The sequence below is a fragment of the Lissotriton vulgaris genome, unplaced genomic scaffold (genome assembly GCF_964263255.1).
Source record: "Lissotriton vulgaris unplaced genomic scaffold, aLisVul1.2 SCAFFOLD_1673, whole genome shotgun sequence".
NCBI classification, from domain to species: Eukaryota; Metazoa; Chordata; class Amphibia; order Caudata; family Salamandridae; genus Lissotriton; species Lissotriton vulgaris.
Window position 1 is genome coordinate 474,578 of NW_028241535.1, and position 21,594 is coordinate 496,171.

General features: G+C 44.5%; 19 non-coding genes across 19 annotated transcripts; 5 read left to right on the top strand and 14 right to left on the bottom strand.

Annotated features, from left to right (window-relative positions):
• Positions 1–95: 95 nt before the first annotated feature.
• Positions 96–167, bottom strand: TRNAT-UGU (transfer RNA threonine (anticodon UGU)). The gene has a single exon. It is a non-coding gene; the product is annotated as a tRNA-Thr (tRNA).
• A 594-nt stretch (positions 168–761) lies between these two features.
• On the bottom strand, positions 762–843 carry TRNAS-GCU (transfer RNA serine (anticodon GCU)). Its single transcript has one exon. It is a non-coding gene; the product is annotated as a tRNA-Ser (tRNA).
• Positions 844–1,132: 289 nt separating this feature from the next.
• On the top strand, positions 1,133–1,227 carry TRNAI-UAU (transfer RNA isoleucine (anticodon UAU)). The gene is made up of 2 exons: positions 1,133–1,170; positions 1,192–1,227. It is a non-coding gene; the product is annotated as a tRNA-Ile (tRNA).
• A 1,170-nt stretch (positions 1,228–2,397) lies between these two features.
• TRNAT-UGU (transfer RNA threonine (anticodon UGU)) lies at positions 2,398–2,469 on the bottom strand. Its single transcript has one exon. It is a non-coding gene; the product is annotated as a tRNA-Thr (tRNA).
• A 590-nt stretch (positions 2,470–3,059) lies between these two features.
• Positions 3,060–3,141, bottom strand: TRNAS-GCU (transfer RNA serine (anticodon GCU)). Its single transcript has one exon. It is a non-coding gene; the product is annotated as a tRNA-Ser (tRNA).
• Positions 3,142–3,430: 289 nt separating this feature from the next.
• TRNAI-UAU (transfer RNA isoleucine (anticodon UAU)) lies at positions 3,431–3,525 on the top strand. The gene is made up of 2 exons: positions 3,431–3,468; positions 3,490–3,525. It is a non-coding gene; the product is annotated as a tRNA-Ile (tRNA).
• A 1,170-nt stretch (positions 3,526–4,695) lies between these two features.
• On the bottom strand, positions 4,696–4,767 carry TRNAT-UGU (transfer RNA threonine (anticodon UGU)). Its single transcript has one exon. It is a non-coding gene; the product is annotated as a tRNA-Thr (tRNA).
• A 589-nt stretch (positions 4,768–5,356) lies between these two features.
• Positions 5,357–5,438, bottom strand: TRNAS-GCU (transfer RNA serine (anticodon GCU)). Its single transcript has one exon. It is a non-coding gene; the product is annotated as a tRNA-Ser (tRNA).
• A 289-nt stretch (positions 5,439–5,727) lies between these two features.
• Positions 5,728–5,822, top strand: TRNAI-UAU (transfer RNA isoleucine (anticodon UAU)). The gene is made up of 2 exons: positions 5,728–5,765; positions 5,787–5,822. It is a non-coding gene; the product is annotated as a tRNA-Ile (tRNA).
• Positions 5,823–6,992: 1,170 nt separating this feature from the next.
• Positions 6,993–7,064, bottom strand: TRNAT-UGU (transfer RNA threonine (anticodon UGU)). Its single transcript has one exon. It is a non-coding gene; the product is annotated as a tRNA-Thr (tRNA).
• Positions 7,065–7,653: 589 nt separating this feature from the next.
• Positions 7,654–7,735, bottom strand: TRNAS-GCU (transfer RNA serine (anticodon GCU)). The gene has a single exon. It is a non-coding gene; the product is annotated as a tRNA-Ser (tRNA).
• An 8,469-nt stretch (positions 7,736–16,204) lies between these two features.
• On the bottom strand, positions 16,205–16,276 carry TRNAT-UGU (transfer RNA threonine (anticodon UGU)). The gene has a single exon. It is a non-coding gene; the product is annotated as a tRNA-Thr (tRNA).
• Positions 16,277–16,865: 589 nt separating this feature from the next.
• On the bottom strand, positions 16,866–16,947 carry TRNAS-GCU (transfer RNA serine (anticodon GCU)). Its single transcript has one exon. It is a non-coding gene; the product is annotated as a tRNA-Ser (tRNA).
• A 289-nt stretch (positions 16,948–17,236) lies between these two features.
• On the top strand, positions 17,237–17,331 carry TRNAI-UAU (transfer RNA isoleucine (anticodon UAU)). The gene is made up of 2 exons: positions 17,237–17,274; positions 17,296–17,331. It is a non-coding gene; the product is annotated as a tRNA-Ile (tRNA).
• A 1,170-nt stretch (positions 17,332–18,501) lies between these two features.
• TRNAT-UGU (transfer RNA threonine (anticodon UGU)) lies at positions 18,502–18,573 on the bottom strand. The gene has a single exon. It is a non-coding gene; the product is annotated as a tRNA-Thr (tRNA).
• A 589-nt stretch (positions 18,574–19,162) lies between these two features.
• TRNAS-GCU (transfer RNA serine (anticodon GCU)) lies at positions 19,163–19,244 on the bottom strand. The gene has a single exon. It is a non-coding gene; the product is annotated as a tRNA-Ser (tRNA).
• Positions 19,245–19,533: 289 nt separating this feature from the next.
• TRNAI-UAU (transfer RNA isoleucine (anticodon UAU)) lies at positions 19,534–19,628 on the top strand. The gene is made up of 2 exons: positions 19,534–19,571; positions 19,593–19,628. It is a non-coding gene; the product is annotated as a tRNA-Ile (tRNA).
• A 1,184-nt stretch (positions 19,629–20,812) lies between these two features.
• Positions 20,813–20,884, bottom strand: TRNAT-UGU (transfer RNA threonine (anticodon UGU)). The gene has a single exon. It is a non-coding gene; the product is annotated as a tRNA-Thr (tRNA).
• A 589-nt stretch (positions 20,885–21,473) lies between these two features.
• TRNAS-GCU (transfer RNA serine (anticodon GCU)) lies at positions 21,474–21,555 on the bottom strand. The gene has a single exon. It is a non-coding gene; the product is annotated as a tRNA-Ser (tRNA).
• Positions 21,556–21,594: the final 39 nt, after the last annotated feature.

Genomic DNA, 21,594 nt, shown 5'->3' on the forward strand with positions numbered 1-21,594 from the left:
TGGAAAGGGAAGCTTGTCAATAAGCAAACTTAAGACAAGGTGTGACTCCTAGAAAGAATGACTTGAAAACAACATACAGAAACACACATATAAAAAGGCCCTGATGAGGCTTGAACTCATGACCCCTGGTTTACAAGACCAGTGCTCTGCCACTGTGCTACAAGGCCAGTCTGCCTGCAGTTTTTAAATCGCAACATGTATTCTTACTGAGGTATGAAGATATCTATGATTTTGAGACTCTGTATGGAAATGCAGTTGCATTTGAATGTCTACATGCGTGCACAAATCGAAGAGCATGCTTAAGACACTTTTCTTGAAAGTAGGAAAAACTCCATTTTGATTTGAGAACATAAGAGTATTCACATTTATGACCATACTGAACTGAAAGCTCTAGTGAGTATGTCCGCAATCAGTGACAGATAGAGAACTCACTTATTAGAAGTGATCTGTCTCTGTGGGGCAGACAAATGTAAACACTCATACACTTGAGACGGCTGAAACTTTAGGAGTAAGAAATGCTTTCTTATCAGTCTATCTATCCAAACTGGTTGGAAGGCCAGGAGTGAGGAATAGGCAATCCTCTGGACACTTCATGAAAGATCTAATTTCAATTAAGCACAAAATACTTCCCTTTATTTGACATAAATGCCATAATGGAATAGTCAGTTGGGCCCTTCTAGTGGATTATGGCAGTGTCTTGAAAGAGAGTGTAATAGTACTACGAGACATGCTCACCTTCAAAAGAGTGTCTGATGGCTTTCCGACGAAGGTGGGATTCGAACCCACGCGTGCAGAGCACAATGGATTAGCAGTCCATCGCCTTAACCACTGGGCCACCTCGTCTGCCTTGGGGGCCTATATTTCATTTTTGGTGAAATTCTAACTATGTGCTAATTAAAAATAAGCATAAGTTTATCCTAGACTGTGTCAGAACGGCAAATGTATGGGGTGTTCAATAGACAGAGCACACGATATAGCAGAATTATCAAATCTATTCCATTTGGACTGTATTTTTAATTGTCATGATAACATGCTAGCATGTGAGTCGATCTTGCACAGTGAATAATGGAGCAGTGCAGTATCTACTTGGTTAGCACTAGATGGCTCAAATGGGGAGAAATGAAAACAGTGAGCTCCAGTGGAGCAATCGGTTAGCGCGCGGTACTTATACAGCAGTACTTGCACTGAGCCATGCCGAGGTTGTGAGTTCGAGCCTCACCTGGAGCAGTTGATTGGTTTTCATAAACCATTTCACTAAAAGTAAAGATTAGACTCAGAATAAAGACGGCTCTTGCTAGAGAGTCTTAACTTCTTTTCAGGATCTGCGTGTCCGACTCCTCCAGGTGCCAAATATCACATATCCTATGCGATGCTCCTTATAAACATTCAATGATGTACCATCTTGCATAGCATGCAAACACCACATCAGTGCATTTAAAAATACTTTTGTAGAATAATAAATATGATGAATACATTGTTGTCACGGGATAACCATAAACTGAGGAGCTGCAAACAGTGCTGTGTCAGCTACATACAATAAAATTTAACTCAAAGAAATATCAAAAGAAGAGCATCATCATATTAAAGTTTCTAGTCAACATAAGAGTTGCACCATAGCAGCTTATGGTGCTTTCTGCTCAGATTGTGCCTCCAATCCCACATTGACTTTTTTAGTTCTTTGCAATTTTAAAAAACAATTCCTGCTCAAAGCTAGCTTTTCAAAACCATTCAACCTATTACATTTATTTCTCTAACCTGTGAATGTGGTCCATGTTCTCTTTTCCTCATTCCCATCATGATACTCCCTTTCCGGAAACCAAGTTCACTTCTTTATCCAGCCCACCCATCCAAGGTCACCAAATCTATGAAGCAATTCTGCTTTTTCTCACATTCTCTCCATGTACAAGATACCTTGTATCAATTGAATGGACAGCAGGAGAGGTGAATATTTATGGTTAGTGGGGGTGGGGTTTTGAAGATTAACCTCATTTGACTAAGAGCCGGGGTATCTGGGAGAAAAAGTATTTTAAGGGGGATGAAGTTCATATCTCCTTGGTGAAATTTCTAGAGCCTTATTTCATCCTTTCTGTGGATGCAGACTCAGTCGGAACAGACGTCCTAGTCCTCGCTCTGCCTTTCAAAGGAACTTTAAATATGCATGGCTTATTTGGCTTTGCCCGGCAGGGCTTGCCCGGCGGGGTGAGAATGGCGTTTCTCAGGCGTTCGTCAGGCGATCGGAAGGGGTGAGGCAATAGTTTATGGTTCAATGGTTTTCATGAAGTCTTCTTGATAAGATGAAAGATGGAAAGGGAAGCTTGTCAATAAGCAAACTTAAGACAAGGTGTGACTCCTAGAAAGAATGACTTGAAAACAACATACAGAAACACACATATAAAAAGGCCCTGATGAGGCTTGAACTCATGACCCCTGGTTTACAAGACCAGTGCTCTGCCACTGTGCTACAAGGCCAGTCTGCCTGCAGTTTTTAAATCGCAACATGTATTCTTACTGCGGTATGAAGATATCTATGATTTTGAGACTCTGTATGGAAATGCAGTTGCATTTGAATGTCTACATGCGTGCACAAATCGAAGAGCATGCTTAAGACACTTTTCTTGAAAGTAGGAAAAACTCCATTTTGATTTGAGAACATAAGAGTATTCACATTTATGACCATACTGAACTGAAAGCTCTAGTGAGTATGTCCGCAATCAGTGACAGATAGAGAACTCACTTATTAGAAGTGATCTGTCTCTGTGGGGCAGACAAATGTAAACACTCATACACTTGAGACGTCTGAAACTTTAGGAGTAAGAAATGCTTTCTTATCAGTCTATCTATCCAAACTGGTTGGAAGGCCAGGAGTGAGGAATAGGCAATCCTCTGGACACTTCATGAAAGATCTAATTTCAATTAAGCACAAAATACTTCCCTTTATTTGACATAAATGCCATAATGGAATAGTCAGTTGGGCCCTTCTAGTGGATTATGGCAGTGTCTTGAAAGTGTAATTGTACTACAAGACATGATCACCTTCAAAAGAGTGTCTGATGGCTTTCCGACGAAGGTGGGATTCGAACCCACGCGTGCAGAGCACAATGGATTAGCAGTCCATCGCCTTAACCACTCGGCCACCTCATCTGCCTTAGGAGCCTATATTTCATTTTTGGTGAAATTCTAACTATGTGCTAATTAAAAATAAGCATAAGTTTATCCTAGACTGTGTCAGAACGGCAAATGTATGGGGTGTTCAATAGACAGAGCACACGATATAGCAGAATTATCAAATCTATTCCATTTGGACTGTATTTTTAATTGTCATGATAGCATGCTAGCATGTGAGTCGATCTTGCACAGTGAATAATGGAGCAGTGCAGTATCTACTTGGTTAGCACTAGATGGCTCAAATGGGGAGAAATGAAAACAGTGAGCTCCAGTGGCGCAATCGGTTAGCGCGCAGTACTTATACAGCAGTACTTGCACTGAGCCATGCCGAGGTTGTGAGTTCGAGCCTCACCTGGAGCAGTTGATTGGTTTTCATAAACCATTTCACTAAAAGTAAAGATTAGACTCAGAATAAAGACGGCTCTTGCTATAGAGTCTTAACTTCTTTTCAGGATCTGCGTGTCCAAATCCTCCAGGTGCCAAATATCACATATCCTATGCGATGCTCCTTATAAACATTCAATGATGTACCATCTTGCATAGCATGCAAACACCACATCAGTGCATTTAAAAATACTTTTGTAGAATAATAAATATGATGAATACATTGTTGTCACGGGATAACCATAAACTGAGGAGCTGCAAACAGTGCTGTGTCAGCTACATACAATAAAATGTAACTCAAAGAAATATCAAAAGAAGAGCATCATCATATTAAAGTTTCTAGTCAACATAAGAGTTGCACCATAGCAGCTTATGGTGCTTTCTGCTCAGATTGTGCCTCCAATCCCACATTGACTTTTTTAGTTCTTTGCAATTTTAAAAAACAATTCCTGCTCAAAGCTAGCTTTTCAAAACCATTCAACCTATTACATTTATTTCTCTAACCTGTGAATGTGGTCCATGTTCTCTTTTCCTCATTCCCATCATGATACTCCCTTTCCGGAAACCAAGTTCACTTCTTTATCCAGCCCACCCATCCAAGGTCACCAAATCTATGAAGCAATTCTGCTTTTTCTCACATTCTCTCCATGTACAAGATACCTTGTATCAATTGAATGGACAGCAGGAGAGGTGAATATTTATGGTTAGTGGGGGTGGGGTTTTGAAGATTAACCTCATTTGACTAAGAGCCGGGGTATCTGGGAGAAAAAGTATTTTAAGGGGGATGAAGTTCATATCTCCTTGGTGAAATTTCTAGAGCCTTATTTCATCCTTTCTGTGGATGCAGACTCAGTCGGAACAGACGTCCTAGTCCTCGCTCTGCCTTTCAAAGGAACTTTAAATATGCATGGCTTATTTGGCTTTGCCCGGCAGGGCTTGCCCGGCGGGGTGAGAATGGCGTTTGTCAGGCGTTCGTCAGGCGATCGGAAGGGGTGAGGCAATAGTTTATGGTTCAATGGTTTTCATGAAGTCTTCTTGATAAGATGAAAGATGGAAAGGGAAGCTTGTCAATAAGCAAACTTAAGACAAGGTGTGACTCCTAGAAAGAATGACTTGAAAACAACATACAGAAACACACATATAAAAAGGCCCTGATGAGGCTTGAACTCATGACCCTTGGTTTACAAGACCAGTGCTCTGCCACTGTGCTACAAGGCCAGTCTGCCTGCAGTTTGTAAATCGCAACATGTATTCTTACTGCGGTATGAAGATATCTATGATTTTGAGACTCTGTATGGAAATGCAGTTGCATTTGAATGTCTACATGCGTGCACAAATCGAAGAGCATGCTTAAGACACTTTTCTTGAAAGTAGGAAAAACTCCATTTTGATTTGAGAACATAAGAGTATTCACATTTATGACCATACTGAAAGCTCTAGTGAGTATGTCCGCAATCAGTGACAGATAGAGAACTCACTTATTAGAAGTGATCTGTCTCTGTGGGGCAGACAAATGTAAACACTCATACACTTGAGACGTCTGAAACTTTAGGAGTAAGAAATGCTTTCTTATCAGTCTATCTATCCAAACTGGTTGGAAGGCCAGGAGTGAGGAATAGGCAATCCTCTGGACACTTCATGAAAGATCTAATTTCAATTAAGCACAAAATACTTCCCTTTATTTGACATAAATGCCATAATGGAATAGTCAGTTGGGCCCTTCTAGTGGATTATGGCAGTGTCTTGAAAGAGAGTGTAATTGTACTACAAGACATGCTCACCTTCAAAAGAGTGTCTGATGGCTTTCCGACGAAGGTGGGATTCGAACCCACGCGTGCAGAGCACAATGGATTAGCAGTCCATCGCCTTAACCACTCGGCCACCTCGTCTGCCTTAGGAGCCTATATTTCATTTTTGGTGAAATTCTAACTATGTGCTAATTAAAAATAAGCATAAGTTTATCCTAGACTGTGTCAGAACGGCAAATGTATGGGGTGTTCAATAGACAGAGCACACGATATAGCAGAATTATCAAATCTATTCCATTTGGACTGTATTTTTAATAGTCATGATAACATGCTAGCATGTGAGTCGATCTTGCACAGTGAATAATGGAGCAGTGCAGTATCTACTTGGTTAGCACTAGATGGCTCAAATTGGGAGAAATGAAAACAGTGAGCTCCAGTGGCGCAATCGGTTAGCGCGCGGTACTTATACAGCAGTACTTGCACTGAGCCATGCCGAGGTTGTGAGTTCGAGCCTCACCTGGAGCAGTTGATTGGTTTTCATAAACCATTTCACTAAAAGTAAAGATTAGACTCAGAATAAAGACGGCTCTTGCTATAGAGTCTTAACTTCTTTTCAGGATCTGCGTGTCCTAATCCTCCAGGTGCCAAATATCACATATCCTATGCGATGCTCCTTATAAACATTCAATGATGTACCATCTTGCATAGCATGCAAACACCACATCAGTGCATTTAAAAATACTTTTGTAGAATAATAAATATGATGAATACATTGTTGTCACGGGATAACCATAAACTGAGGAGCTGCAAACAGTGCTGTATCAGCTACATACAATAAAATGTAACTCAAAGAAATATCAAAAGAAGAGCATCATCATATTAAAGTTTCTAGTCAACATAAGAGTTGCACCATAGCAGCTTATGGTGCTTTCTGCTCAGATTGTGCCTCCAATCCCACATTGACTTTTTTAGTTCTTTGCAATTTTAAAAAACAATTCCTGCTCAAAGCTAGCTTTTCAAAACCATTCAACCTATTACATTTATTTCTCTAACCTGTGAATGTGGTCCATGTTCTCTTTTCCTCATTCCCATCATGATACTCCCTTTCCGGAAACCAAGTTCACTTCTTTATCCAGCCCACCCATCCAAGGTCACCAAATCTATGAAGCAATTCTGCTTTTTCTCACATTCTCTCCATGTACAAGATACCTTGTATCAATTGAATGGACAGCAGGAGAGGTGAATATTTATGGTTAGTGGGGGTGGGGTTTTGAAGATTAACCTCATTTGACTAAGAGCCGGGGTATCTGGGAGAAAAAGTATTTTAAGGGGGATGAAGTTCATATCTCCTTGGTGAAATTTCTAGAGCCTTATTTCATCCTTTCTGTGGATGCAGACTCAGTCGGAACAGACGTCCTAGTCCTCGCTCTGCCTTTCAAAGGAACTTTAAATATGCATGGCTTATTTGGCTTTGCCCGGCAGGGCTTGCCCGGCGGGGTGAGAATGGCGTTTGTCAGGCGTTCGTCAGGCGATCGGAAGGGGTGAGGCAATAGTTTATGGTTCAATGGTTTTCATGAAGTCTTCTTGATAAGATGAAAGATGGAAAGGGAAGCTTGTCAATAAGCAAACTTAAGACAAGGTGTGACTCCTAGAAAGAATGACTTGAAAACAACATACAGAAACACACATATAAAAAGGCCCTGGTGAGGCTTGAACTCATGACCCCTGGTTTACAAGACCAGTGCTCTGCCACTGTGCTACAAGGCCAGTCTGCCTGCAGTTTGTAAATCGCAACATGTATTCTTACTGCGGTATGAAGATATCTATGATTTTGAGACTCTGTATGGAAATGCAGTTGCATTTGAATGTCTACATGCGTGCACAAATCGAAGAGCATGCTTAAGACACTTTTCTTGAAAGTAGGAAAAACTCCATTTTGATTTGAGAACATAAGAGTATTCACATTTATGACCATACTGAAAGCTCTAGTGAGTATGTCCGCAATCAGTGACAGATAGAGAACTCACTTATTAGAAGTGATCTGTCTCTGTGGGGCAGACAAATGTAAACACTCATACACTTGAGACGGCTGAAACTTTAGGAGTAAGAAATGCTTTCTTATCAGTCTATCTATCCAAACTGGTTGGAAGGCCAGGAGTGAGGAATAGGCAATCCTCTGGACACTTCATGAAAGATCTAATTTCAATTAAGCACAAAATACTTCCCTTTATTTGACATAAATGCCATAATGGAATAGTCAGTTGGGCCCTTCTAGTGGATTATGGCAGTGTCTTGAAAGAGAGTGTAATTGTACTACAAGACATGCTCACCTTCAAAAGAGTGTCTGATGGCTTTCCGACGAAGGTGGGATTCGAACCCACGCGTGCAGAGCACAATGGATTAGCAGTCCATTGCCTTAACCACTCGGCCACCTCGTCTGCCTTAGGAGCCTATATTTCATTTTTGGTGAAATTCTAACTATGTGCTAATTAAAAATAAGCATAAGTTTATCCTAGACTGTGTCAGAACGGCAAATGTATGGGGTGTTCAATAGACAGAGCACACGATATAGCAGAATTATCAAATCTATTCCATTTGGACTGTATTTTTAATAGTCATGATAACATGCTAGCATGTGAGTCGATCTTGCACAGTGAATAATGGAGCAGTGCAGTATCTACTTGGTTAGCACTAGATGGCTCAAATGGGGAGAAATGAAAACAGTGAGCTCCAGTGGCGCAATCGGTTAGCGCGCGGTACTTATACAGCAGTACTTGCACTGAGCCATGCCGAGGTTGTGAGTTCGAGCCTCACCTGGCTGAGATACCCGCCACCCCCTTGCAACACAATCCCCAAAGGAGGGAAACCGGAAACAGTTCTTGAAGTTTTTTGGAAGAGGGAGGGAGTGACCCTCCCGGCCGTATTTATTAAAACAAAAAATTAAAACATTAAACAGTTTCATATTAATGTACAATTTCATTACCACATTGCGATGTTTGGCTAACCTTAACAGATTCTCTAATACAGAGGTTCTCCTAGCCGAACTAACATCCTACAAAACATTTTCTTGAAATATTGAAATTGTACATCCTAACGTTTAAGGGCCAACGGCAAGGTCGTAACCGGTGTCAAGATCCCTAACCAGAAATACCCCCCCCACTTGGGATGGGCGACAGCACTGAGGCGTACCTCAAGTGCAACTACCAATTTCCCTTGACTTGACGGGGGCACCAATAAACTCGACGCCAGTTAAAGGTCGTTCGAGGACTCGTGTGAGGTATCTAGAAGGTAGCGTAGACCTCCCCCCAAACCCCACACAACTTACCACATCTGCCGTCGCAGACGTCACTGGCCCCGGGAAATTCCCCAGGAGGGGGCTGTAACCCCTCCTACACAGGAAGGGGCCTTGACCGCCTTTCCTTTTCTTTCGGCGACCCATCCTTAGAAGGGACCGCCTCCCCGTTGAGGGGCCAAAGGCCACCTCTCCCGAGCGCTCCCATCCGTGTTGGGTGACGCCCACTCATAGGGATCTTCCAATTAGTGCTCACCGATCATGACCTTACCGCCCGACCAAAATAAATACGACAATGCTAACTAAACTAAAAAATACATTGGCCACTATGACCGAAAAAAGCATGCTTATAAATGGACACTAAATCCGAATTTCTTTAATCACAAAACTTACATAAAATAGACCATTCTTTATTACACACTCAACATCAACACGATAATACCACAACCTGTAAACGAAATAGAATTATCGATCAATTTTTATTACAAACAACTGGCTGTCTTCAGGGGCTGGTGGGTGGGTCAAAATTGGCTCTTCGTTCCGTCTCGAGCTCACGTGCAGCGAGGAGGTGCAGCTTCAGAGCACAGGAACAAGAGGATGCCTTCTGGTCTTGCGTCCCTTTTTATCCGTCTTCAGGGCGGGCGTAAACCCGCCCCTGCCTGCCCCGAGGGCGTGGCCAGCCGCGTCAGTGTCTAGGCCAGCCCACTCTAGGGCGGGAAAACGCGCGCCCCGGCTACGCCGCTTCGGGCATACCAGCCGAGACGCGCCTCCCGCCCAAAATGGCTTCCCGGGGGGATCGAGGTACTCTGCCATACGTTCGGGGGGACCGAGTGGTCGCCCCTTTCCATATGGCTGAGATACCCGCCACCCCCTCGCAACACAATCCCCAAAGGAGGGAAACCGGAAACAGTTCTTGAAGTTTTTTGGAAGAGGGAGGGAGTGACCCTCCCGGCCGTATTTATTAAAACAAAAAATTAAAACATTAAACAGTTTCATATTAATGTACAATTTCATTACCACATTGCGATGTTTGGCTAACCTTAACAGATTCTCTAATACAGAGGTTCTCCTAGCCGAACTAACATCCTACAAAACATTTTCTTGAAATATTGAAATTGTACATCCTAACGTTTAAGGGCCAACGGCAAGGTCGTAACCGGTGTCAAGATCCCTAACCAGAAATACCCCCCCCACTTGGGAGGGGCGACAGCACTGAGGCGTACCTCAAGTGCAACTACCAATTTCCCTTGACTTGACGGGGGCACCAATAAACTCGACGCCAGTTAAAGGTCGTTCGAGGACTCGTGTGAGGTATCTAGAAGGTAGCGTAGACCTCCCCCCAAACCCCACACAACTTACCACATCTGCCGTCGCAGACGTCACTGGCCCCGGGAAATTCCCCAGGAGGGGGCTGTAACCCCTCCTACACAGGAAGGGGCCTTGACCGCCTTTCCTTTTCTTTCGGCGACCCATCCTTAGAAGGGACCGCCTCCCCGTTGAGGGGCCAAAGGCCACCTCTCCCGAGCGCTCCCATCCGTGTTGGGTGACGCCCACTCATAGGGATCTTCCAATTAGTGCTCACCGATCATGACCTTACCGCCACAGGCCGGATAGTTGACCGGCTATCCGGACCCCCCACAAAGCTCCTACCTAAAGGTCATGTTTTAACGTTTTCAACCATGCTAAGAAGTCTCCTATGAGTAACTCATTCCCCACCCGAGACAAATGCACACCATCCCCCAAATACATACTGTCATCATTAATACAGCCATGCGAAATAGAATGCAATGTCCTGGAACGGAACAACCTACTCACTTTGTTATTGAGCTTTCTAACAGAATGATTCAAAGCAGGAATAGAAATAGCCCCCCGCCACACCTTTCGTGGGATCATATGGGACCACGCAATTGTGCACCCCGGAACTCTCCTCGCCAACCAACTTACAGTGGAAAGCATTGCCTCCAGGAGAAGTCGTCTACCGGTGGTGACCAAATCATTGCCCCCTAAATGCACTATGACTATAGACGGCGGTGACCTCGTCCGCCCTAACAAACCCTCGAAAAATGTTTGAAACTGGTCAATACAGAGACCGCCTCTTCCGTAGAAGGACACCCTGTACCCGTATTCCCCAGCTACGTGAATCATGTCACCTGCTTTGAATACGTCCGCGGCACGCCTCACGTATGAGTGGCCCACGACCCACACCTCCTTTTTCACAGCCGGTGATGTCTGACCGCTGGCCCGGTGTTGGGTCGACTGCATAGTCCGCCCCGCCTCGTAGGCTTGCGCAACTGAAAACCAAACAAAAACAAGAGGCGTGAGTACATTATTAAAGCTTCACAACATATGCAACCGCACATACCTCTTATAACAATTGGAGGACCAACGCCCCATTCGTTTCACTTGTTCAACATTAAGACCCCTGGCTGTAGCTTCTGTAGCAGCCCCTATCCGAAAGGAATGGGTCCCAAACTCGCCCGGGTTCAAGCCCGCAGCGGCAATCGACATCGCAAGTACCCGCTGAAACTGAAATTTCGTCAGTGGGGTGGCGTCCGCGTGTCTCAACAAGGTCCCCCCCATGATGCCACCCTTCGTGCTAGGTAATCTTCTAAACACTTTACCGGACACATGGAGGACCCAGGAATCCTGCGTATGATTATGCAGTCACCCATCCCATCTTGATCGGTCTTGGACCTGACAAAGGAGACAGTCATTGTCTCTCCTCTGATCTGCACGTGTTCCTGGCACAAACCCCCTGCCACTTCCTGTTTGTTCCTTGCTACCAGTTCGCTTACCCGCATCGCCCCGTGAAATGCTAGCGTAAAAGCGGCTCGGAACAAAACCGTCTCAAACTGAGATGAACATGTGGCAGGGAGTGTGGCCAACAACTGGGCCAACCTATCCAAACCTATCGGGCGCCTCTCATCTACTCTGCGACCCTCAAGGCGTTGCCACCCACGCAGCGCCTTCTGTACAACGAAAGACGCTGTTGGGTCCTGGATACTATGAGCCCTGGCAACAAAGGAAATGGCAGCACGATGCCTCTGGGCCGTCGCCACCGATTTCCCAGCCCTACGTAAGGACATCAGAAAATTTACTACCCATTCCTCGTGGCCCCAAAGCCTCTCTCTATCAGTCCCCAAAAAGGCTAAATAGGACCGAAACGCCCCTTCATATGCCTTCCTCGTCCTTGGTGCTAGACTCTCTCCCACGAGGTGACGAAGTTCGGGGCACCAAGAGACCAGAGAGCTTCGGGAAAGGGTGCCGGCTCTGGGTCCGCTGAGGGAAGGAAACCCGAGAAAGCCTGCATATGAAAACGAGACAGTGCATCAGCCGCCTGATTCATTACCCCTGGAACATGTTTTGCTCTGAATAGCACATTCAGTTGCATACACAGTAAGACAATTTCTTTGAGCAGTCTTAAAATCAGTTTACATCGTGCTGCCTGACTATTGATGCACTCAACCACGGTCATATTGTCAGACCAAAATATCACAGAGTGATCTTTGAACCCTTCGGGCCAGGTTCTCAGGGCCACCAAAATGGGGAAAAGTTCCAAGAAAGCAATATTACTTGTCAGACCATTGTCATGCCACCATGTCGGCCACCTCTGTGCCGACCATTTTGTGCCGAAGATGGCACCAAAACCTATGCTACCTGCTGAATCTGTCCATAGCCCCAGCTCTTCAGAGGACACGGCTGGTTTGTTCCAGACGACTCGACCATTAAAGTCCGCTAGAAATGCTAACCAAATACGCATGTCCTGGCGGACCTCAGCCGATAGTCTCGTGCGATGATGGCCCTCCTTTAGGCCGACCATAGCTTGGGCAATTGAACGGGAAAAGGGGCGGGCCATTGGTATCACCCTCAAGGCAAAATTCAACTGTCCCACCAACTGCTGTAATTGATGCAGCGTAACTTTAGATCCATTTATACACACTTGCAAGGCCGCCCTGAACTTCCACACTTTGTCAGCTGGCAAACGAAAACAACCCTCACTGGAGTCTAACTCGATCCCCAGAAACTCGAGGCAAGTCGCAGGACCCACCGTTTTACCCGGTGCCAATGGCACACCAAACTGGTTCATTAACACACAAAATTCGGCCAAGGCCCGGCCACATTCGAGATCCCCGGCTGCCCCAAGGAATAGAAAATCATCAAGGTAATGCATTACATGTTGGAAACCCGTCTTCTTTGTGAAGACCCATTGTAGAAAACTACTGAATTTCTCGAAATAGGCACAAGATATAGAGCACCCCATCGGCATACACCTATCCATGTAATAATAACCCTGAAACATGAAACCCAGGAGACGCTGGTCGTCTGGGTGTACCGGGAGCAATCGGAACGCTGACTCGATATCTGACTTCGCCATCAGCGCCCCGGGCCCCAGGCGATTCAAAATGGCTACGGCCTCATCGAAGGATGCGTACCGCACTGAACACACTTCTGGATCTATTGCATCATTTACAGAAAGACCACGTGGAGCTGACAAATTATGAATCAGTCGGAACTCACCTGGGTCCTTCTTGGGGACCACCCCTAAAGGAGAACAAACAAAATTCTGCACCGGGGGTACACTAAACGGGCCGGCGACCCGACCTCGAGTAACCTCTTTCCGGATCTTATCCTGTACCACGGTCGTATGCTGCAGGACGGAAAGTTGATTTTTACACTTCTCCACACCCTGAAAGTCCCCTACCGGGATGCGGAAACCATACGAAAATCCGTTCTGCAGCACCCCAGCAGAAGTACGATCCGGGTATTCACTGAGCCAGGGAATCATCGCCAGGGTATCAATCGGGGTAGGTAAAGGCGCCCCTCGGACTATGTTAGACCTGTTTGGCGCCTCCTCTACCCCCGTTATCACCCGTTTTGGCTCTGCACGTGGACTCAGGATGGGACGACCCGCACCCACTACATTCATGTTTAAATTTACACGATCCCTGGGGCCTAGTACATTTACCTCTGTTGAAATTAAAGCAGAACCCCCTTTTTCCTGTATTGCCGGCAGGTCTCGAGTAATCGTCGGTACCCGTACCTGAACGAAAGGGCGTCCCCACATATTGGCGGGAGGATTCGCCAACGTTACTTCCTACCAACGGCATTTTCAACATACCTGTCTCCTTCATTTTATCCCATGTCAAAGAATCATAACAATCCCAGGTTAAGCTTTTATTATGCTCTTTAGCCTTCCTAAAAAGATTATCGTAGCAGAACCAATCGTTACCCTGGTGTGACGTCGAGTACCCCATGATTCGCGACTGATAGGTCGGCAACTCGGAAAGCAACTCGGGCCTACGTTCCCCTAAGATTGATGTAAAAATTCCCCATGCTTTGCCCCAATTGCCAATATTCTCATTCACTTTAAAGGCGGCCATTTTTGCGCGCCAAACACTCGGATGCATGAGATCTTTCTGACCCTTAACATGCTCCACCTCATAATGATCAACAAGCAACGAGAAGATGTTCACATATTCACCCGCCCAAATCTTTTCCTTAATCGCCAAAGGAACATGTTGACCCAACCTTTCTCTACGAGAGGGTGCTGACTTATCCCTCGCAATCGGCAATGGCCGCTTACCTGCCCCGGACGCTGCTTCTGCGGTCGCAATCGTCCCTTGTGGCTTGTCAACTACCGCAGCCGGCGTGGACACCTTGGCTGCATCCCGTTTCTCGCGCAATTGCTTCATTAGCGCCTGCGCCTCGGCAGCCGTGGCGCCCTCGCTACTGTCGCCCAACCACGCTGCAAGTTGTGCTGCCAGCTCGGGCGGCATATCCTCATTGGACACCGGGGTGACCACCACGGGAATCGGATTCCCCTCCGCCGGTACTGGGGTTGGCGCTTCGAGCGGGGTACAGGGAACCGGGACGTCTCCCCCGGCTGGCCCCCTCCTTGGCCTCTTGGCTCTCCCTCCTGGAGTTGCTCCAGCCGACGGACGTTCCGGCCCCCCTTCCCCGTCTCTCTCCGCCACCCGCTTCTTCAGCTCAGACATCTCCTTCATGAGGACCCGAACCATCTGTTCAGTCGTCATTCTCTTCCCGCCTTTCTTAGGCATTTCTCCGACAGAGTATCTGTAAGACAAAAGAAAGATTACAACGCTCTCAAAATTGGCTCTTCGTTCCGTCTCGAGCTCACGTGCAGCGAGGAGGTGCAGCTTCAGAGCACAGGAACAAGAGGATGCCTTCTGGTCTTGCGTCCCTTTTTATCCGTCTTCAGGGCGGGCGTAAACCCGCCCCTGCCTGCCCCGAGGGCGTGGCCAGCCGCGTCAGTGTCTAGGCCAGCCCACTCTAGGGCGGGAAAACGCGCGCCCCGGCTACGCCGCTTCGGGCATACCAGCCGAGACGCGCCTCCCGCCCAAAATGGCTTCCCGGGGGGATCGAGGTACTCTGCCATACGTTCGGGGGGACCGAGTGGTCGCCCCTTTCCAGTTGATTGGTTTTCATAAACCATTTCACTAAAAGTAAAGATTAGACTCAGAATAAAGACGGCTCTTGCTATAGAGTCTTAACTTCTTTTCAGGATCTGCGTGTCCGACTCCTCCAGGTGCCAAATATCACATATCCTATGCGATGCTCCTTATAAACATTCAATGATGTACCATCTTGCATAGCATGCAAACACCACATCAGTGCATTTAAAAATACTTTTGTAGAATAATAAATATGATGAATACATTGTTGTCACGGGATAACCATAAACTGAGGAGCTGCAAACAGTGCTGTGTCAGCTACATACAATAAAATGTAACTCAAAGAAATATCAAAAGAAGAGCATCATCATATTAAAGTTTCTAGTCAACATAAGAGTTGCACCATAGCAGCTTATGGTGCTTTCTGCTCAGATTGTGCCTCCAATCCCACATTGACTTTTTTAGTTCTTTGCAATTTTAAAAAACAATTCCTGCTCAAAGCTAGCTTTTCAAAACCATTCAACCTATTACATTTATTTCTCTAACCTGTGAATGTGGTCCATGTTCTCTTTTCCTCATTCCCATCATGATACTCCCTTTCCGGAAACCAAGTTCACTTCTTTATCCAGCCCACCCATCCAAGGTCACCAAATCTATGAAGCAATTCTGCTTTTTCTCACATTCTCTCCATGTACAAGATACCTTGTATCAATTGAATGGACAGCAGGAGAGGTGAATATTTATGGTTAGTGGGGGTGGGGTTTTGAAGATTAACCTCATTTGACTAAGAGCCGGGGTATCTGGGAGAAAAAGTATTTTAAGGGGGATGAAGTTCATATCTCCTTGTTGAAATTTCTAGAGCCTTATTTCATCCTTTCTGTGGATGCAGACTCAGTCGGAACAGACGTCCTAGTCCTCGCTCTGCCTTTCAAAGGAACTTTAAATATGCATGGCTTATTTGGCTTTGCCCGGCAGGGCTTGCCCAGCAGGGCTTGCCCGGCGGGGTGAGAATGGCGTTTGTCAGGCGTTCGTCAGGCGATCGGAAGGGGTGAGGCAATAGTTTATGGTTCAATGGTTTTCATGAAGTCTTCTTGATAAGATGAAAGATGGAAAGGGAAGCTTGTCAATAAGCAAACTTAAGACAAGGTGTGACTCCTAGAAAGAATGACTTGAAAACAACATACAGAAACACACATATAAAAAGGCCCTGATGAGGCTTGAACTCATGACCCCTGGTTTACAAGACCAGTGCTCTGCCACTGTGCTACAAGGCCAGTCTGCCTGCAATTTTTAAATCGCAACATGTATTCTTACTGCGGTATGAAGATATCTATGATTTTGAGACTCTGTATGGAAATGCAGTTGCATTTGAATGTCTACATGTGTGCACAAATCGAAGAGCATGCTTAAGACACTTTTCTTGAAAGTAGGAAAAACTCCATTTTGATTTGAGAACATAAGAGTATTCACATTTATGACCATACTGAAAGCTCTAGTGAGTATGTCCGCAATCAGTGACAGATAGAGAACTCACTTATTAGAAGTGATCTGTCTCTGTGGGGCAGACAAATGTAAACACTCATACACTTGAGACGTCTGAAACTTTAGGAGTAAGAAATGCTTTCTTATCAGTCTATCTATCCAAACTGGTTGGAAGTCCAGGAGTGAGGAATAGGCAATCCTCTGGACACTTCATGAAAGATCTAATTTCAATTAAGCACAAAATACTTCCCTTTATTTGACATAAATGCCATAATGGAATAGTCAGTTGGGCCCTTCTAGTGGATTATGGCAGTGTCTTGAAAGAGAGTGTAATTGTACTACAAGACATGCTCACCTTCAAAAGAGTGTCTGATGGCTTTCCGACGAAGGTGGGATTCGAACCCACGCGTGCAGAGCACAATGGATTAGCAGTCCATCGCCTTAACCACTCGGCCACCTCGTCTGCCTTAGGAGCCTATATTTCATTTTTGGTGAAATTCTAACTATGTGCTAATTAAAAATAAGCATAAGTTTATCCTAGACTGTGTCAGAACGGCAAATGTATGGGGTGTTCAATAGACAGAGCACACGATATAGCAGAATTATCAAATCTATTCCATTTGGACTGTATTTTTAATAGTCATGATAACATGCTAGCATGTGAGTCGATCTTGCACAGTGAATAATGGAGCAGTGCAGTATCTACTTGGTTAGCACTAGATGGCTCAAATGGGGAGAAATGAAAACAGTGAGCTCCAGTGGCGCAATCGGTTAGCGCGCGGTACTTATGCAGCAGTACTTGCACTGAGCCATGCCGAGGTTGTGAGTTCGAGCCTCACCTGGAGCAGTTGATTGGTTTTCATAAACCATTTCACTAAAAGTAAAGATTAGACTCAGAATAAAGACGGCTCTTGCTATAGAGTCTTAACTTCTTTTCAGGATCTGCGTGTCCGACTCCTCCAGGTGCCAAATATCACATATCCTATGCGATGCTCCTTATAAACATTCAATGATGTACCATCTTGCATAGCATGCAAACACCACATCAGTGCATTTAAAAATACTTTTGTAGAATAATAAATATGATGAATACATTGTTGTCACGGGATAACCATAAACTGAGGAGCTGCAAACAGTGCTGTATCAGCTACATACAATAAAATGTAACTCAAAGAAATATCAAAAGAAGAGCATCATCATATTAAAGTTTCTAGTCAACATAAGAGTTGCACCATAGCAGCTTATGGTGCTTTCTGCTCAGATTGTGCCTCCAATCCCACATTGACTTTTTTAGTTCTTTGCAATTTTAAAAAACAATTCCTGCTCAAAGCTAGCTTTTCAAAACCATTCAACCTATTACATTTATTTCTCTAACCTGTGAATGTGGTCCATGTTCTCTTTTCCTCATTCCCATCATGATACTCCCTTTCCGGAAACCAAGTTCACTTCTTTATCCAGCCCACCCATCCAAGGTCACCAAATCTATGAAGCAATTCTGCTTTTTCTCACATTCTCTCCATGTACAAGATACCTTGTATCAATTGAATGGACAGCAGGAGAGGTGAATATTTATGGTTAGTGGGGGTGGGGTTTTGAAGATTAACCTCATTTGACTAAGAGCCGGGGTATCTGGGAGAAAAAGTATTTTAAGGGGGATGAAGTTCATATCTCCTTGGTGAAATTTCTAGAGCCTTATTTCATCCTTTCTGTGGATGCAGACTCAGTCGGAACAGACGTCCTAGTCCTCGCTCTGCCTTTCAAAGGAACTTTAAATATGCATGGCTTATTTGGCTTTGCCCGGCAGGGCTTGCCCGGCGGGGTGAGAATGGCGTTTGTCAGGCGTTCGTCAGGCGATCGGAAGGGGTGAGGCAATAGTTTATGGTTCAATGGTTTTCATGAAGTCTTCTTGATAAGATGAAAGATGGAAAGGGAAGCTTGTCAATAAGCAAACTTAAGACAAGGTGTGACTCCTAGAAAGAATGACTTGAAAACAACATACAGAAACACACATATAAAAAGGCCCTGATGAGGCTTGAACTCATGACCCCTGGTTTACAAGACCAGTGCTCTGCCACTGTGCTACAAGGCCAGTCTGCCTGCAGTTTGTAAATCGCAACATGTATTCTTACTGCGGTATGAAGATATCTATGATTTTGAGACTCTGTATGGAAATGCAGTTGCATTTGAATGTCTACATGCATGCACAAATCGAAGAGCATGCTTAAGACACTTTTCTTGAAAGTAGGAAAAACTCCATTTTGATTTGAGAACATAAGAGTATTCACATTTATGACCATACTGAAAGCTCTAGTGAGTATGTCCGCAATCAGTGACAGATAGAGAACTCACTTATTAGAAGTGATCTGTCTCTGTGGGGCAGACAAATGTAAACACTCATACACTTGAGACGGCTGAAACTTTAGGAGTAAGAAATGCTTTCTTATCAGTCTATCTATCCAAACTGGTTGGAAGGCCAGGAGTGAAGAATAGGCAATCCTCTGGACACTTCATGAAATATCTAATTTCAATTAAGCACAAAATACTTCCCTTTATTTGACATAAATGCCATAATGGAATAGTCAGTTGGGCCCTTCTAGTGGATTATGGCAGTGTCTTGAAAGAGAGTGTAATTGTACTACAAGACATGCTCACCTTCAAAAGAGTGTCTGATGGCTTTCCGACGAAGGTGGGATTCGAATCCACGCGTGCAGAGCACAATGGATTAGCAGTCCATCGCCTTAACCACTCGGCCACCTCGTCTGCCTTAGGAGCCTATATTTCATTTTTGGTGAAATTCTAACTATGTGCTAATTAAAAATAAGCATAAGTTTATCCTAGACTGTGTCAGAACGGCAAATGTATGGGGTGTTCAATAGACAGAGCACACGATATAGCAGAATTATCAAATCTATTCCATTTGGACTGTATTTTTAATAGTCATGATAACATGCTAGCATGTGAGTCGATCTTGCACAGTGAATAATGGAGCAGTGCAGTATCTACTTGGTTAGCACTAGATGGCTCAAATGGGGAGAAATGAAAACAGTGAGCTCCAGTGGCGCAATCGGTTAGGGCGCGGTACTTATACAGCAGTACTTGCACTGAGCCATGCCGAGGTTGTGAGTTCGAGCCTCACCTGGAGCAGTTGATTGGTTTTCATAAACCATTTCACTAAAAGTAAAGATTAGACTCAGAATAAAGACGGCTCTTGCTATAGAGTCTTAACTTCTTTTCAGGATCTGCGTGTCCGACTCCTCCAGGTGCCAAATATCACATATCCTATGCGATGCTCCTTATAAACATTCAATGATGTACCATCTTGCATAGCATGCAAACACCACATCAGTGCATTTAAAAATACTTTTGTAGAATAATAAATATGATGAATACATTGTTGTCACGGGATAACCATAAACTGAGGAGCTGCAAACAGTGCTGTGTCAGCTACATACAATAAAATGTAACTCAAAGAAATATCAAAAGAAGAGCATCATCATATTAAAGTTTCTAGTCAACATAAGAGTTGCACCATAGCAGCTTATGGTGCTTTCTGCTCAGATTGTGCCTCCAATCCCACATTGACTTTTTTAGTTCTTTGCAATTTTAAAAAACAATTCCTGCTCAAAGCTAGCTTTTCAAAACCATTCAACCTATTACATTTATTTCTCTAACCTGTGAATGTGGTCCATGTTCTCTTTTCCTCATTCCCATCATGATACTCCCTTTCCGGAAACCAAGTTCACTTCTTTATCCAGCCCACCCATCCAAGGTCACCAAATCTATGAAGCAATTCTGCTTTTTCTCACATTCTCTCCATGTACAAGATACCTTGTATCAATTGAATGGACAGCAGGAGAGGTGAATATTTATGGTTAGTGGGGGTGGGGTTTTGAAGATTAACCTCATTTGACTAAGAGCCGGGGTATCTGGGAGAAAAAGTATTTTAAGGGGGATGAAGTTCATATCTCCTTGTTGAAATTTCTAGAGCCTTATTTCATCCTTTCTGTGGATGCAGACTCAGTCGGAACAGACGTCCTAGTCCTCGCTCTGCCTTTCAAAGGAACTTTAAATATGCATGGCTTATTTGGCTTTGCCCGGCAGGGCTTGCCCAGCAGGGCTTGCCCGGCGGGGTGAGAATGGCGTTTGTCAGGCGTTCGTCAGGCGATCGGAAGGGGTGAGGCAATAGTTTATGGTTCAATGGTTTTCATGAAGTCTTCTTGATAAGATGAAAGATGGAAAGGGAAGCTTGTCAATAAGCAAACTTAAGACAAGGTGTGACTCCTAGAAAGAATGACTTGAAAACAACATACAGAAACACACATATAAAAAGGCCCTGATGAGGCTTGAACTCATGACCCCTGGTTTACAAGACCAGTGCTCTGCCACTGTGCTACAAGGCCAGTCTGCCTGCAATTTTTAAATCGCAACATGTATTCTTACTGCGGTATGAAGATATCTATGATTTTGAGACTCTGTATGGAAATGCAGTTGCATTTGAATGTCTACATGTGTGCACAAATCGAAGAGCATGCTTAAGACACTTTTCTTGAAAGTAGGAAAAACTCCATTTTGATTTGAGAACATAAGAGTATTCACATTTATGACCATACTGAAAGCTCTAGTGAGTATGTCCGCAATCAGTGACAGATAGAGAACTCACTTATTAGAAGTGATCTGTCTCTGTGGGGCAGACAAATGTAAACACTCATACACTTGAGACGTCTGAAACTTTAGGAGTAAGAAATGCTTTCTTATCAGTCTATCTATCCAAACTGGTTGGAAGTCCAGGAGTGAGGAATAGGCAATCCTCTGGACACTTCATGAAAGATCTAATTTCAATTAAGCACAAAATACTTCCCTTTATTTGACATAAATGCCATAATGGAATAGTCAGTTGGGCCCTTCTAGTGGATTATGGCAGTGTCTTGAAAGAGAGTGTAATTGTACTACAAGACATGCTCACCTTCAAAAGAGTGTCTGATGGCTTTCCGACGAAGGTGGGATTCGAACCCACGCGTGCAGAGCACAATGGATTAGCAGTCCATCGCCTTAACCACTCGGCCACCTCGTCTGCCTTAGGAGCCTATATTTCATTTTTGGTGAAATTCTA